The sequence below is a fragment of the Archocentrus centrarchus genome, chromosome 6 (assembly GCF_007364275.1).
Source record: "Archocentrus centrarchus isolate MPI-CPG fArcCen1 chromosome 6, fArcCen1, whole genome shotgun sequence".
Classification (NCBI taxonomy): domain Eukaryota; kingdom Metazoa; phylum Chordata; class Actinopteri; order Cichliformes; family Cichlidae; genus Archocentrus; species Archocentrus centrarchus.
This window is the reverse complement of record NC_044351.1, coordinates 19,466,877-19,480,474: the sequence shown is the minus strand read 5'-3', so window position 1 is coordinate 19,480,474 and position 13,598 is coordinate 19,466,877. Positions and strand designations below refer to the sequence as shown.

General features: G+C 40.9%; 1 protein-coding gene across 2 annotated transcripts in view; it reads left to right on the top strand.

Annotated features, from left to right (window-relative positions):
* Positions 1 to 13,598, top strand: part of roraa (RAR-related orphan receptor A, paralog a) — a 189,897-nt gene that overhangs the window by 120,601 nt on the left and 55,698 nt on the right. The gene's annotated exons all lie outside the window — the stretch shown is intronic.

Genomic DNA, 13,598 nt, shown 5'->3' with positions numbered 1-13,598 from the left:
AACTAAGAACAACTGAGGTAATTAATTTAACACATGTCAAGCCAGACCAGCAGCTTCTTTTTCATATATATATATATATATATATATATATATATATATATATATATATATATATATATATATATATATATACACACATACACAAAAGGTCATCAAAGGTCAACTTCAGTGTGACATCATAACATTATGCAAAAAACACTTGGGAACAGAAGAGGACATTGTGACCATGCTGGTCAGATGCTAAACTGATAACAGCAACTTTGGGTACCAAACTTCACACTATGGTGAGCCTGTTATACACTGCTATAAATATGGCTATTAGATACCTTCCCAAAACTAATACTAGACTAAATGATGCAATCAACTATTCAGATCATTGACAAACAGAAAGAAATTTAGGTTATGGAGAAATCTGTTATAATCTCCTGTGTGAAATGTGTCCGCCATATTATATTCTATCAGAGATAAATATGACCAGACTTAATATTTTTGTCTCAAATCTTTCAACATTTTCAATACAAATAGAGTCTGGGCAGATGTGGACAGAGGCTGCAACTTAACTGGTTAGCAGAGCAATACAATCTTAAAGTGGTAATTCTAATTCTTATAATATTTTGCTTGAATTTCTTTTATAATTCTTCTGTTGGTAGGACAACATAAGGGAAAATGTGAGCATAGGGTAGATTTAGGAACTGAAACTGCTTGGTTAGGGTGAGGAAAACATCATGGTTTGGGTTCAAATATACGTTATCACAAAGGAATTCGCATTTTAGAAAGTTCAGTTTTCAAGGGTCACAAGGTTAAGACTCCATCCAACTTTTTACGTGCACTTATTCACATGGATCCTAAATAATCTGGTCTGCCTGTCACCTGTTATAATGGATGATATCACACATTCTGTTTTACAAAGAAATGCAGGAGGGCTCCTACTGCCCCAATCTAGAGATGTAATTAGGTGGGTGGATTTTAAAAAGTCCTAGCCATTTGCATTATTGCTTTACAGTATATTTAATCAATCACTCAATAAAAAAAACTCAGCATGAATGAAAATCATCAAATACCTGTCATCACCCTCCTTTTCAACATCCTCTTATTTATTTATTTTTAACTTCTTGCTAATGCCATATTGCTCTCTGTTGGAGGGACCTCTCACTGAGATATGCCACAACAGGTGTCACTTATCTGTGGAACATAATCCCCTTACAGTCCCCAAGTTACCGCAAGTTTAACTTGATGTTCTCCTGAGCCTGCTCCATTGCCTAATGGCCAGTTATAACAGTTGTACTGTTGTTGCTCTGTAGAATGAATGGGAGGTAAGTACCATCTCTGTCTTTCTGCTCATCCACACGGTTTGTGAACTGCTATAAGTGTGTCCCATCTGCCAGGCAGAAATCAATAGGCTCTCTTCACGCGGTGCTGACTTTGTCTGGTTTCTGACGAATAATTAAAGAGCCAGCTTGCTGCACACTGCCATGATGACTAATGCTGTTTAAGGAATGCCTCTTGTACATAAATCGATAATTTTCATTTCCCTCTCATTTTTTCTCTTTTTCACACGTGCGCTCCTACCATCTCTTCCTCTTTCTGTGTTTGTGTGTTTATCAAGGCAGACAAAGTTCTCCTTTGTGGTTGTAGGTCAGTGTGTCACTGTGCCGTGGCAATGATGCTTAGGCATTTTGACAACTTCTGAGCACAACCCCCCCCCCCCCCCCCCCCCCCCCCCTCAAAACAAACAAAAACACAAAAAAAACTGTCTCCTCTCCAAAATCAAGATAGAGCCAATGTATTTGGTTGCTGTACGTGGATATGGTAACTCTTTTTCTTTTTGTGTCTATAGCAAATAGAGGTCAGTGATGAATCAAATTGCATTTACCTTTTTAGGCTGCTTGCTCAAGTCTCTGTCATCCAAAAACAGAGAGGCAGAATAAATATGTGTGAAATAATGCATGGTTATGAGCGAGCACCATGCACACCTTTCCACCATATTAGATTTTCATAATTGAATAAAACATGGAAGTGCTCTGAACATCCCCTCAAAGGGAAATGGCAGGCACTAAAGCATAGAAGCCAACTCGGTAAAGAACTGCAAATGAATAAGTGATGAGGAACAAACGAAGTGTGGTATATGAGAACAAGGGAGTGATTTACTCTAAAACAATATTTGAAACAGGAGGTGAATGAGGGGCAATAATTACATTCTAAAAAAGAGGGTAGGTTTTGAAGCGGCTGGCCTTGTATGAGTTACAGTGTGTCAGGGCCCATTTTTTGAAGTAGACAAAATATACTTGAATCATATGCAAACATGACCGGGGAAGCATCTCAGTGAACCATATTTTCACTTGCAGATATGATACACAAACACACAGAAAGAGAGAGGGGATACAGAGAAAAGCTGGGAAAGGCGGTACACTGTGAAATATCCTGAAGGTCCTTGGCAGCATTAGAGAAAGGCCTGGGAGGTTAGGAAACATCAAATCAATGCATTGTAATGTGAATTGACTGCTGACTTTGATCATCTGCCTTGGGAGTGCTTTAGCATTGAGTGCTGTCACACTGGCTGGGTTAAGCAAATATGGCATGGGTTGAAATGGAGGGAGATGGAGGGGAAAAGAGACAGGTTAGAATGGGAGTGAGAAAAAAGGGATGTATGATGCCTGGCTATCATCGGGGAGTAATGGACACATTAAATTTTGCTTGGTAAATGTTTTGCATGGTTAAATTGATTTGTAGATGGTAAATATTCTGTACATTAATAACAGCAGCATGTAGTGGTGTCTCAGAGGGCTGTTGTTCTTTCCTTTTCTTTCCTTTTCTCTGTTATGGTTTTTATGTGTGTATTGTTGTTTTTCAAAAGGCTGTAGTGGTCAGGAATTTTTTTGCCCCGATGCAACTGTATTTCTGGGAAGACAGCTGATACTCTCCACTCACCTCCCTCCAAAACGATGGGTCAGCCATGCTTAGTGTCAGAAGCTGCTGATATCCTCGCTCTGAAAGTGGAAATGCTCTTAAGCCTTTCTCCTATAATGGAATGGCCAGTCTAATCTTGCCCTCTCTGAGTGAGAGCTTGGTAAGGAGGAGAGTTTTTACCACAGCACTCTGACCCTTGCTTTGGCACAATATTGTACGCAGTACAGTAAGAGAGCAAGTGAGCCATCCTCGTTCTTTTGCCAGCATCCTTCTGCTGCTCTCTCTCTTATCCTCAGGAGGATGTCTTTTTTATATGAAGTACACAGTATAAGGTCCATAGTTTGTTTATACCTCTGCAGTTCAAGTGTTGTATCCATTCATTCTCTCCCCCTTATCTAATTCAGGGTCATTGGGGCGGGGGGGGGGGGGGGGGGGGGGGGGGGTCACCAGGACAGGTCACCAGCCTGTTGCAAGACCAACACAGAGACACAGGCAGCCATTCACACTCACTAATGGGCAATTTAGAATCACCAATTAACCTAACCCCACTAAGTGCACGTCTTTGGACTGTGGGAGGAAGCCGGAGTACCCGGAGAGAACCCGTGCAGACACAGGGAGAACATGCTCCAAACAGAGAGGCCTCAGCCAGATGGTGAATATGAACCCAGGACCTTCTTGCTGTGAAGCAACAGTGCTTACCACCATGCTACAAAACACCATGTTGTATTTCAGATTAAATCTGTAATTGTGACTTTTTTTTTCTGTTTTATTCTTTTTTTTTTTTTTGCAAATCTTTGTCCCCTTTTGACCATAAAAAATGTGTAAATGTAAGCAGACTGAAAAAAAACATAGACAAAGAGAGCCTAGATGGAGTGCTTGACAGGAGAAAAAAAAAAAAAACAGTGCAGTTATGTCATTGTGACAAAGAAAATATGAGGGAGAGAGAGATTCCTTGAGTCAAGCCAGAGCAGCAAAGAGAAGCCCAAAACCTCTTGTCACTGTATGAAAAGAATAGCAAGACGACCCGTAGGTATTGGGCTGCTAGGTGCATCTCCTAACAAGCTGACTGTTCAAAGGCTTTTTAGTGCTCTAGAGAACATGAAAGGCATGTTTAAAAATTTAAAAGCCCGATCTGTTCCAGTGCTATGGAGCGGCAGAGGGAAGCAGATTTTTACGTCGCCATAATTCCCTAGTTGCATGCTTTGTAAATTAATTAAGATGTTTATGACAGCTGCTTGCACCTAATGGAATGCTTATAGAGTATGCTATTAATTATTACTGCTGGGCACGGCTGCAAGCTTTCATACTGCTGAGAATGTATGGCTGTGGCCACAGTATAGATGTGGCCCCAGCCTCCACCTCAGACCTCTCTTGACTTGCACTGAGCGTCTGCAGGCTGTTTGTGCATATGTTTAAGCTGTCCACTGTGGGACATAATCAGACAGTGTGTTTAGCTGACCATGTCACATTGTTGACAGCTGCATTAAAGATTATGAATGAACGTGTATTACAGTGGTCAGCGTTACACAACGTGGTGGTGGTGCATTTGGCTTGTCATCTTCCCACTCGATGAGCTAACGGTGTTCAGATGCTTGTGTAGGGCATCTCTGTTGTGAACTGTCACTGACCTCATGAGCCTAAAGGAAGTTCATCCACTTGTTCCCTGCCGTTAACTTGGCTGTAGAGTGGGGAGTTGTTATGATTTCAGTAAGACAGGAAAAATGAAAAACTCAACAGCTATGCCCATGAGTGTGCAAATGCTAGTATGGCTAATTATAGTTTCTCTTCATATGACTTCACCACAAGTTCTTCCTCTGGCATTGTTATGCAGTGGCACAACAATAGCACCATTGACGGCAGGAAGCTTTGCAGCAGCAAGATATTATGGGCAGCAAGTAGAAAATATAAATTGTGTACATTTTGAATCACTATATAAGATCATTGTTCTTGAGGTGAGATGCAGACAAGGTGTCAGTAGTGAACAGCAGATTAACTTTTACTCTTTTATTTAAATTATTGTCAGAAGTACTTAGTGAGTGTTTCATGCCATTTTAAACAAACTGTGAAAAATAGTAGAGTATTTTTACTTCATTGCATTTGGCAGTAAAAACTTTGCAGATTAAGCCTTTGTAACCAATAATAATGACAAATAAAATAACCCTAATATTAAAATGTCACTGAAAGCATTTGTATACTTTACTTAAGTAGAACTACAAATGTGTAACTCTTACTTCTAATGGACTATTTTTAGACTGTACTACTGCAACTTATATCTACTAAAAATTGTATTTGATTCTTCAGACTTTCCACTAATTTTCACTTTTCTGTCTTAAAATTACTGCATTATTCAACCTAAAAATATACTAATCAAAAATGCTAAACAATTCCAATCTGTGACAAGTGTTCAGTAGCAGATATTGCTTTGCAAAAAAAGGTTGTATACAGGTTATTTTAAACTGAAGGAAAATGTACTTTGTTTTTTTGATCATCTGTCTAGTTTCAGCGTCAGTGGGAAAATAGAGTATCCAGACAAGTGCACCCTATGGCTGCAACTTACCCAGGAGTCAATGGGACAAATAAATAACGCTATACAACTCACTCTGTTCATTACGCCATGTGAGGTAGATTTGTATCCCTCTATCCCCGCAGAAGGGAGGCATCATGTCTCTGCTCTGCAGAGCTTTATCCCGTGTTATCCTCCGATTACATTTACATAGAGAATGCAGCAGGGAGGGAGAAGGCAACAAACTGAAGCACACTCCACCTGCACCACAAGAGGCAATGTGTGAAATATATATTCAGTCTTTCATCAACCACCTTATCTGCTGTGCATGGGTTATTCCTGTCTGCAAAGCTTTGAAAAGGGAGGAGGAAGCTGTGATCTGTTCTGTTAACCATAGTCCACCTCCATGGTTGCCCCGTTATCCAATGCGTGTAACCACATGATATTTGTGCATTAATAATCAAACCCTGTCTTCTAAAAATGACGCTTTCTTAAAACTATGGTGCATTTTATTTATTTATTTTTTGTTGTTGTTCCATGGAAAATTATATTCTCCTCAACAACACACATCACAATTTAGAAACCCAAATAGGGCAGTCATGGTGGCGTCGACATCCGTAAGACTTTCATCATTTTAGTTGTGTGTTATTATTTATTTATTTGCACATTGATTTTGCATTTTGTTTCATTGTTTCTCGCTGTTTTGTTAGGTTAGGTTTAGGTACCAAAATGACTCGGTTAGGTCTACTAAACAGTCAGACTTTGGATTTTAAAAAGACCTTTTTATGATGTTAAGATGTCCCAGCCATCTTATATGATTGGCTGACTGAAGAAGAGGAACAGTAGGAAAGCAAGAATATAACTATATGTTGATTTAGAAATGTATTTTTGAAATGTAACAAAAATAATCCTTAACAAAATACATTTCCCCTGAGATGTAAATGAGAATGTGTTTTACTTGCATGGCAGTGTCATTTTTAGGGCTCAATGATGCCACCGCCAATGAACTCCCTGCTAATAGCGCTATCTTTGATCTACATGGAGCATGGCGGGCTTACAGAACTCACAGGTTTTAATTATGAAATACATGAAAAATAGATGCTTCGCTAAGTGCCGACCGTGACTTGCAGTGAATTACAGTAGCGGTGCACTCACTAGTTTGCCTCTGCCTTTCCTTCCTTTATGTCTTCCAGTGCCTCAAATACCTCCACTCCCGTCTGCCTGACTCAGTTTGTTACTGCAGAGAAGCAAAAAAGACAAGTCCATGATATTAATTAGTGGATTGACAGACTTGTAATTCATCTCAGAGGAAGTTTTCATTACATGGGAGGCTTCAGAGGGGCAGTTTGGCTTATTGGCAAGTGCTAAGACCAGACCTAATGGGACTGCAGTTCCCTCCCTTTTGAGCAATTACAGCCAAGTCCTTATCAGCAGCGCCACGAGTCCACTGTTGTGGGACCTTGATTTCCAACACACTCACATAGAGTGATCCTTCCCCGTAGACCCTTGTTCATTAGACAAGTGTACAGTACTCTACTTTACTGGATGAGAATTGAGACTGAGTGAGTGATGGTAATGAAAGGTTTCCTGTATGTTTCTGAGTCAGCCTTTATAGAGCTGATATTAGCTGACATTAGTTTGCCATCAAAGCTCTAGCCTGCTTTCCCCCTCCGTGATTATACAAGGAGCCTTGTGTGTACAGTCTATTGACAGGCCTGTGCAGCTCTTGTAACAGATTGTCATGAGCCGTCAGAGCATATATAAACTTTAATCCCATCTTTCTATCCTATTCTTGAGATAATATAAAATACAAGCTTGGGAAGGAGGAGATGAATAAACAAATCTTGAACAGGGCTTTATCTGTTAAAATGACATATACCTCTGGCAAAAGCAGTCTACCACTGTGAATCGTCTTTTGCAACCTTGCGAGGAAACTGAAGACAGAGATAAACAAAACAAGCAATTTCAAGAAAACTGTAGATCTGAGATGATCTTTATTTAACAGCTGTACGCTGCTTTTCATGAATATTTAAAATTCCTCTGAATAGGTTAACCCAAGGGGGTTCATCTCTGTTGGCCAACTGTACTACTCTTACAAGCCATTACTGTAAGAAAAAAAAAAGTGCATAAGTAGTGTGTTTGCCCCGGGAGCTGTAGATAATTGTATCCCCTCCCCTTTAGATTTGCACCTGTTTGGCGATAAGGTAATACATTGTAACATGAACAGAAATTTTAAAGTGTTGTCTGTGGGGCTGTTTTCTTCTACACAGGCAGAGCAAACTCTAACCTCAACAATATACTGTTATTATGGTGTTTTCATTATGCATTGTGTAAATAAAAGTAAAAAAAAAAATGGGATAATTATGTTATTTTATAGAAAAGCACCATTTGAAATAAGCATCCCTCTGACAAGGTAGAGTATCTTTTTAAACTTTATGTAGTTAGAGCCTTTATATATGCATGTAAACACAACCAGTGGTGGTCTATCATGCTGTTCTGTGTAGCTTCGTAACACTAAAGTAAGTCAGGGTGGTCTGCTGAATGTGGTTTGTCTTTATTTATGGTGCGAGCTGAAAGGCTATTGGGTTTCATGTGTGGCTGAGGCTGGATCATTGAGAGATTACTGCTGGGCTGGGAACCGACTGCGCAGAGAGTACACAGAGGCCCGTCTGTGCTCCTGGCCTCTCTCTGACCACTGCCCAGGGCTTTCCTGCATCCATCAGGCCTCCTGGGACCAGCTCGCACTCGGAGGAGAATTACTGAATAGTATGTTAGAGCCAAGATCAGAACGAACAACTTCAGAACAGCAGAAACGCAACTATTTTGGCTTTTCACCTGCAGTACTGTACTGAATCACAAAACAATCTAACTGAACGGAATACCTCTGTGATTTCAGATTGAGCAGTTTCTTGTTTATTTTGTACATGTTTCCTGTACCCTTTTTTTTTTTTTGCTTTGCCACATTTCTTGGTCCTCTGTGCATGTTGCACATAAATACAGAACATACAGTGCAGCCATATATGTTAGTACAACAGTAAACTCAAAGAGTACCAGCGCTCAGTAATGAGTAGACTTCTATATATTCATTGTTGTGTGTCTGAAGAAAAAAATATTCATCTAACATTATGCATAAAGAAAATAGATGAGATCCAAACACAACTCAATAAAGAGGGCACACAAGTGTGCGACAGAAAGCATCTGTAGGTAAACAGCCCTGGAAGGTGGCCCACGAGAAAATTCAAAATCATGAAAAAAAAAAATAATCATCAGGAAAAAAAAAGGCCATGATCCAAACTCTGCACTTTTAAATTATATAATTTATATGACTCTATCATCACAATACTATCAATCACAACTGACATTTGAGTACAACACAGTACTGATCTTTTCAGAACAAAAGCATATCGAGTTTTAAGAGCAGTTTAGGATCCTGTCATATATATATATATATATATATATATATTTTTTTTTTTTTTTTTTTTTTTTTACCTTAACCTGTGCAGCAGTGTCTTACCAATAACAATAGCACTTATTGCAGTGTTCCCTGCGGTACAATTAAAATTCCATCAGAGTCTTCATTCTGCCTCCAAGCCATGCCTGCTGTTTTTTGGCCCTCCTGGGCCACGTCAATTCCTCTGCTGCAATGTATAATTCACGAGCCACCAAACAGCACTGAGAACTCACCTGGAGACTCACAGGCCCAGCAATGCAGAACTGCTCTGGGGGAGATGTTGTACATGAACCTGGGAGGGGTCGAGGTGCATGTGACATGAAGCCTCAAGTCAGCCAGGGCTTCTACGATCTCAGGGTCATCCCGATAATGTCACTCTTCCTTTGGGATCTACCACCTTCACGTATCCTTTTATTTTTTCCTGACCTTTCTTCTTTCGTCTTCTGAAAGACAGTTGTGGTGTCCTCTAAAACTAATTTGGATGTATATCTTCTATTTGCAGACAATTCCATAGTGATGCAATGAAGTAACCTGTGGAGTCTCAGAGTGGTTGCTTTTATTTAAAACCAATTAGAAATGACCAGAAATAACAGCGCCTGGAGACAGAGAAGTCATTTTTCTTTGAGCCTCCCCAGAGAGTTGGCCTCTCCATGGATTAAGTGTTTTAGTATATTAGGGGGCAGCTGATTAGAATCATTGTGCTTTTTTAATCATTAAATTTTTGCATGTATAGTTTATAGCTGTATAATAGCTAATAAGGCTAAGTGTGTCACAGGAAAAAGGGCGGATTGTTTAAGTGACTTTGTGTATGAAAGTTTCACAAAGACTGCCAAAGAAGAGCACTGGGGTTCTTGAATCAGCTAAACCATATTTTATGACTTTTGATGAGATGAGCATTAATCTAAGAGCGACCTTGCATCATATCTTTTAACAGTGCTTTGTACTGTCTAACCTACTATGTTAGTTTTTCTTCTTTTAATGTATTCATGAATTTCTGACTACCTAAATGAGTCACCTAGCCTACTGAATATTCTAATTTCCTTCGAGCCTGAATTTGTTCTACTGTTGCATTTCTTAAAAGTACAGCACCAAAAAAATCACATTTCCTAAACAATTCAAGCTGCTCATTGGAGCTTTGTGAGGGCTAAGAAGAGAAACACATTAATTATTTCTAATTATTTTCTCTCAGGAATGTGGTAGTAGTTTGTTAATTGGGCAGGTAGCAGCAGTCAAGAGATGGACTGCTGAATGTGACCACATCTATCATTCTTAAGATGTTCCGTCTTACCCACCATTATTAACCAGCAACCTCAGGAGTAGCCTAAAATTAACAGTCCCATACAGATGCCATCATTAAGACAATAAGCAAACCTTCCATTATGATCTTTTTTTTTTCTGTCTTGGAGGCCATATTAACTAATTAACTGTAGAGAATGGGTACTGTTAGCATTCCCAAGGCCTATGGTATTGACCCGCAATTCCAGTAGGTGTCTAGCCAGTCCCTCACTGGACCCTCACTGGCTCCGCCTGCAATTGGGTCCGTAGCGCCGGCACTGTCCTTGTGTGCGGCGGGCGTACAGCAGTGGCATGTGGAGCAGGCAGCAGGAAGCGAGCCTCACTGTCTCCCCAGACTGAACAGTGAATGAGGATAAGTGAGGAGCACCAGTCAATGAATCAAGCAGCAGGAAGGGAGCAGCCGGGGGGGGAGTGTGACGTCCCCACGGGAGAGGCCTCGCATTAGGAACTTCCTCGTCTGTGTGTTTCTGGCACAGGTTAAATGGATCGCTCCCATTAGCGCGCTGAGAGGACAGCTCCATTATATGAAGGAGACTGTAACTTTGAATGTCATGGTGCAACAACCCCAGAGCACGCCTCGTCTACCAGGGAGGCAGGGTGACAATAACCATCCATGATAATCATTCCCTGTCAGGCTTTAAGGAACCTGAAATTATGACGTACAGCCTGCCGTGTGCCTCAGACTTCATTACAGTGCTGTCACTGTGAGTCGCCTGCGATGGCACCACACTCCACAACCGGCTGCTGCGCTGTGGCTGCCAAACCCCCGACTCACTCTCCTCCTGTCTAAGTGGCATGTTTACAGGATGTGTGCCCCCCTGCAGATAGATGTGGTGGAGGTTAACCTCCAGTCGTTTGCACAGTACCTCTCTTCCTCCATAGCATAGGCAGTGTCTCATGAGAACATGTGCTGAATTGTTTACCGAAGCAGAAAATATGACTGATCAAAGGCAGTGAAGACTGTCCCTCCTTCCACTGTGACAAATGTTAATTTAGAAATTAGAATTCAGCCACGAGTTCACACAGGCAACAGGCTTTTAACTGAAATTTCTATTAATGCTCATAAATGCATCGATTTTTATTAAAGAAAATCCTCAAGCTGTAAGTATGTTTATAGCAGCCTGTTTATCAGCCAAGGAGAGTTTCACCTCCAGACTGACCTCTGAACCTGCCATCCAGTGGAGAAGACAGGAGCTGGCAGGCATTGCCAATGTCAGTGCCCAGAGCTAACTCCTTCTTTCTCACCGCCTGACTCATTCATTGGCTTTGTGGCCCCTTCTCCTTGCCACCTCCAATCACAGGGCTTTGAATGACATATAGAGGAGGAAGTGGGCCCACTAACCTCCCCTCCTGCTTCTTCTAACCTGCATAGCAACAGGAAGGATTAGCCTTTGACTGTACAGTAATAGTTTTATATCATCAAACTGGAAAGCATTACACTGAACGTAGTTTTGTTACCATTAGGTGTGCTGGATTAAGTGGATGGGAGTAGCAAGTAGAAGGTGGGGTCCTTATTACATACACGAATACAAATAATACAAGCTCATGTTACAGTTTCTGTTTTTCTCTGAGTTTATTTACATCTACAGGCACAGTATGTCTTTTGTTTTTGTCTTTTTCTGCACATCTGGCTTATTGACCTAGCAATAAACTTGATAGTAAGTAAACTGTGGAGTTTTTTTTTTTTTTATATATACTTTACCATGGAATGTTTGTTGTGTTCTCTGAAGATCTTCCATGAGAACACACACCAAAAGCATGGGAAGTATGTTGTACACATTTCTACTGACTGCATATTATCAGCTGGTATCAGTGAAACGCCATAATAGGAAAGAACAAAAAGCAACCAATGATTTATATAATGCAGTTTTTGAACATGAGTGGAAATGCACCCAAAATCGCAGTAATAAACTAAACAAATGCTTTAATTCTGAATATATCCCCCAAAAACTTTTATGGCAAATTCCCCTCTTGCATAGATTTGACTTAATGAAGCATTTGGTTTTGATGTGTTCACTACAGTAGGCAAAGGAATTAGAATTACTCTGTACTGAGGTCATGATGGCTTCAGTATATCAGTTAGCAAATGAACTGATGACAAAATGATCAGTCTTATTTCATGCAGAGCTGCAAACATAAGGTTTACAATCATACGTCCTCACATGACCTGTTTCTTCTTGACTTTGATAGTGGAAAAGTAAATGACAGCAGAGCATCCAGTGAGCATTATCAGTGTGGTCTGTGTGGCTAAAGTTGGGCGAAAGCCTCCACATCTACTGTATACACACCCTCGCACAGGCTTGCGTTTCTTTCACTTCCTCTGTCACAAACATTTCACAAAGCAAAGGGTTGTTTACACCTTTAAGTTCTCCAACCAGTTTTGCTAACACTTCAGAAGGTGACAGAAGCAAGCTAGGGGGCAGTTGTTTTACATTTTGTGTAACTTTTTGCATTTTCTGTATGTTTTATACATTTGTAGGAAATATAGTGTCTCACTGGCCTCACTCCTCTTGAAAGCTGTTTTCTAAGGATGTCTGTTTTGTGCGTCTGCAGTAGTTTATGCTCTGACAGAAAGCCAGGAACAAAGTTGCCTATTTGCCCTTTCGGTTTCTGCGAAGTACACCCACTGTGTTCCTTACGTGGGTTAAGAGGCTGTCTTAACCATCAGTGCAGAAAGTCAGTTAACTGCTTAATACAATCTTTTACAGCTGCCTTGAGCCGCAGCACCTTGACACTGCTGGTCTTTAATGAACCATCAGGTCTTGCTGGCTTCCGTGTCATTTGATTGAAATGTAGAATTAAGAATCGAGTGCTGTTTATTTTCTCCTTGCGTAATGTCACAGTTGGAGAGAACAGAAGCTTTTGGCCCTGAGCAGTGGAACAATGCTAGCTCCATCACAGGCTGGCCCCTAGGTGACCGCTTTCCCCTCTTCCTGCTCAGTGGAGTTGATATCAGTGATGTGTTTCTCTGTGTATGTCTATAGGAGACTGAAGGGCTTATTTGTTTTCCCCCTCGTTGCACTTTGACTCGTTTCCCCTCAAACGTGTCTGAAACATTGTTATCTCTGGCCAGACGCCTTTTTCACAGAGAGTTATTGAATCATGTCAACTTGCCGTCCCCCGAGTTTCAAATGCAAGCTGTAGAAAAATTAGCCATTGCTTCCGCATGACAAGTGGGATCTATTAGTGTGCTCTCGTCCTGCAAAGCGTGAGCATCCAAGGGGCCGCAGGGGACCTCGGCTGGCTGTGTGCTTGTCCGCGTCAGGCTCCTGGGGTATTAGACCAATGTTGCAGACAGGAGAAGCAGCCAGAGCCAAAGCAAAAAAAAAGCGGAAGTGGCTCATTCAAGGAGCTGACACCTGAAGGGGTGAAGATGGCCAGTATAAGCAATTGCAGTGCATCTGAGGTCTGACTCAACCCGGTCAGACCGGCCACTTGTTA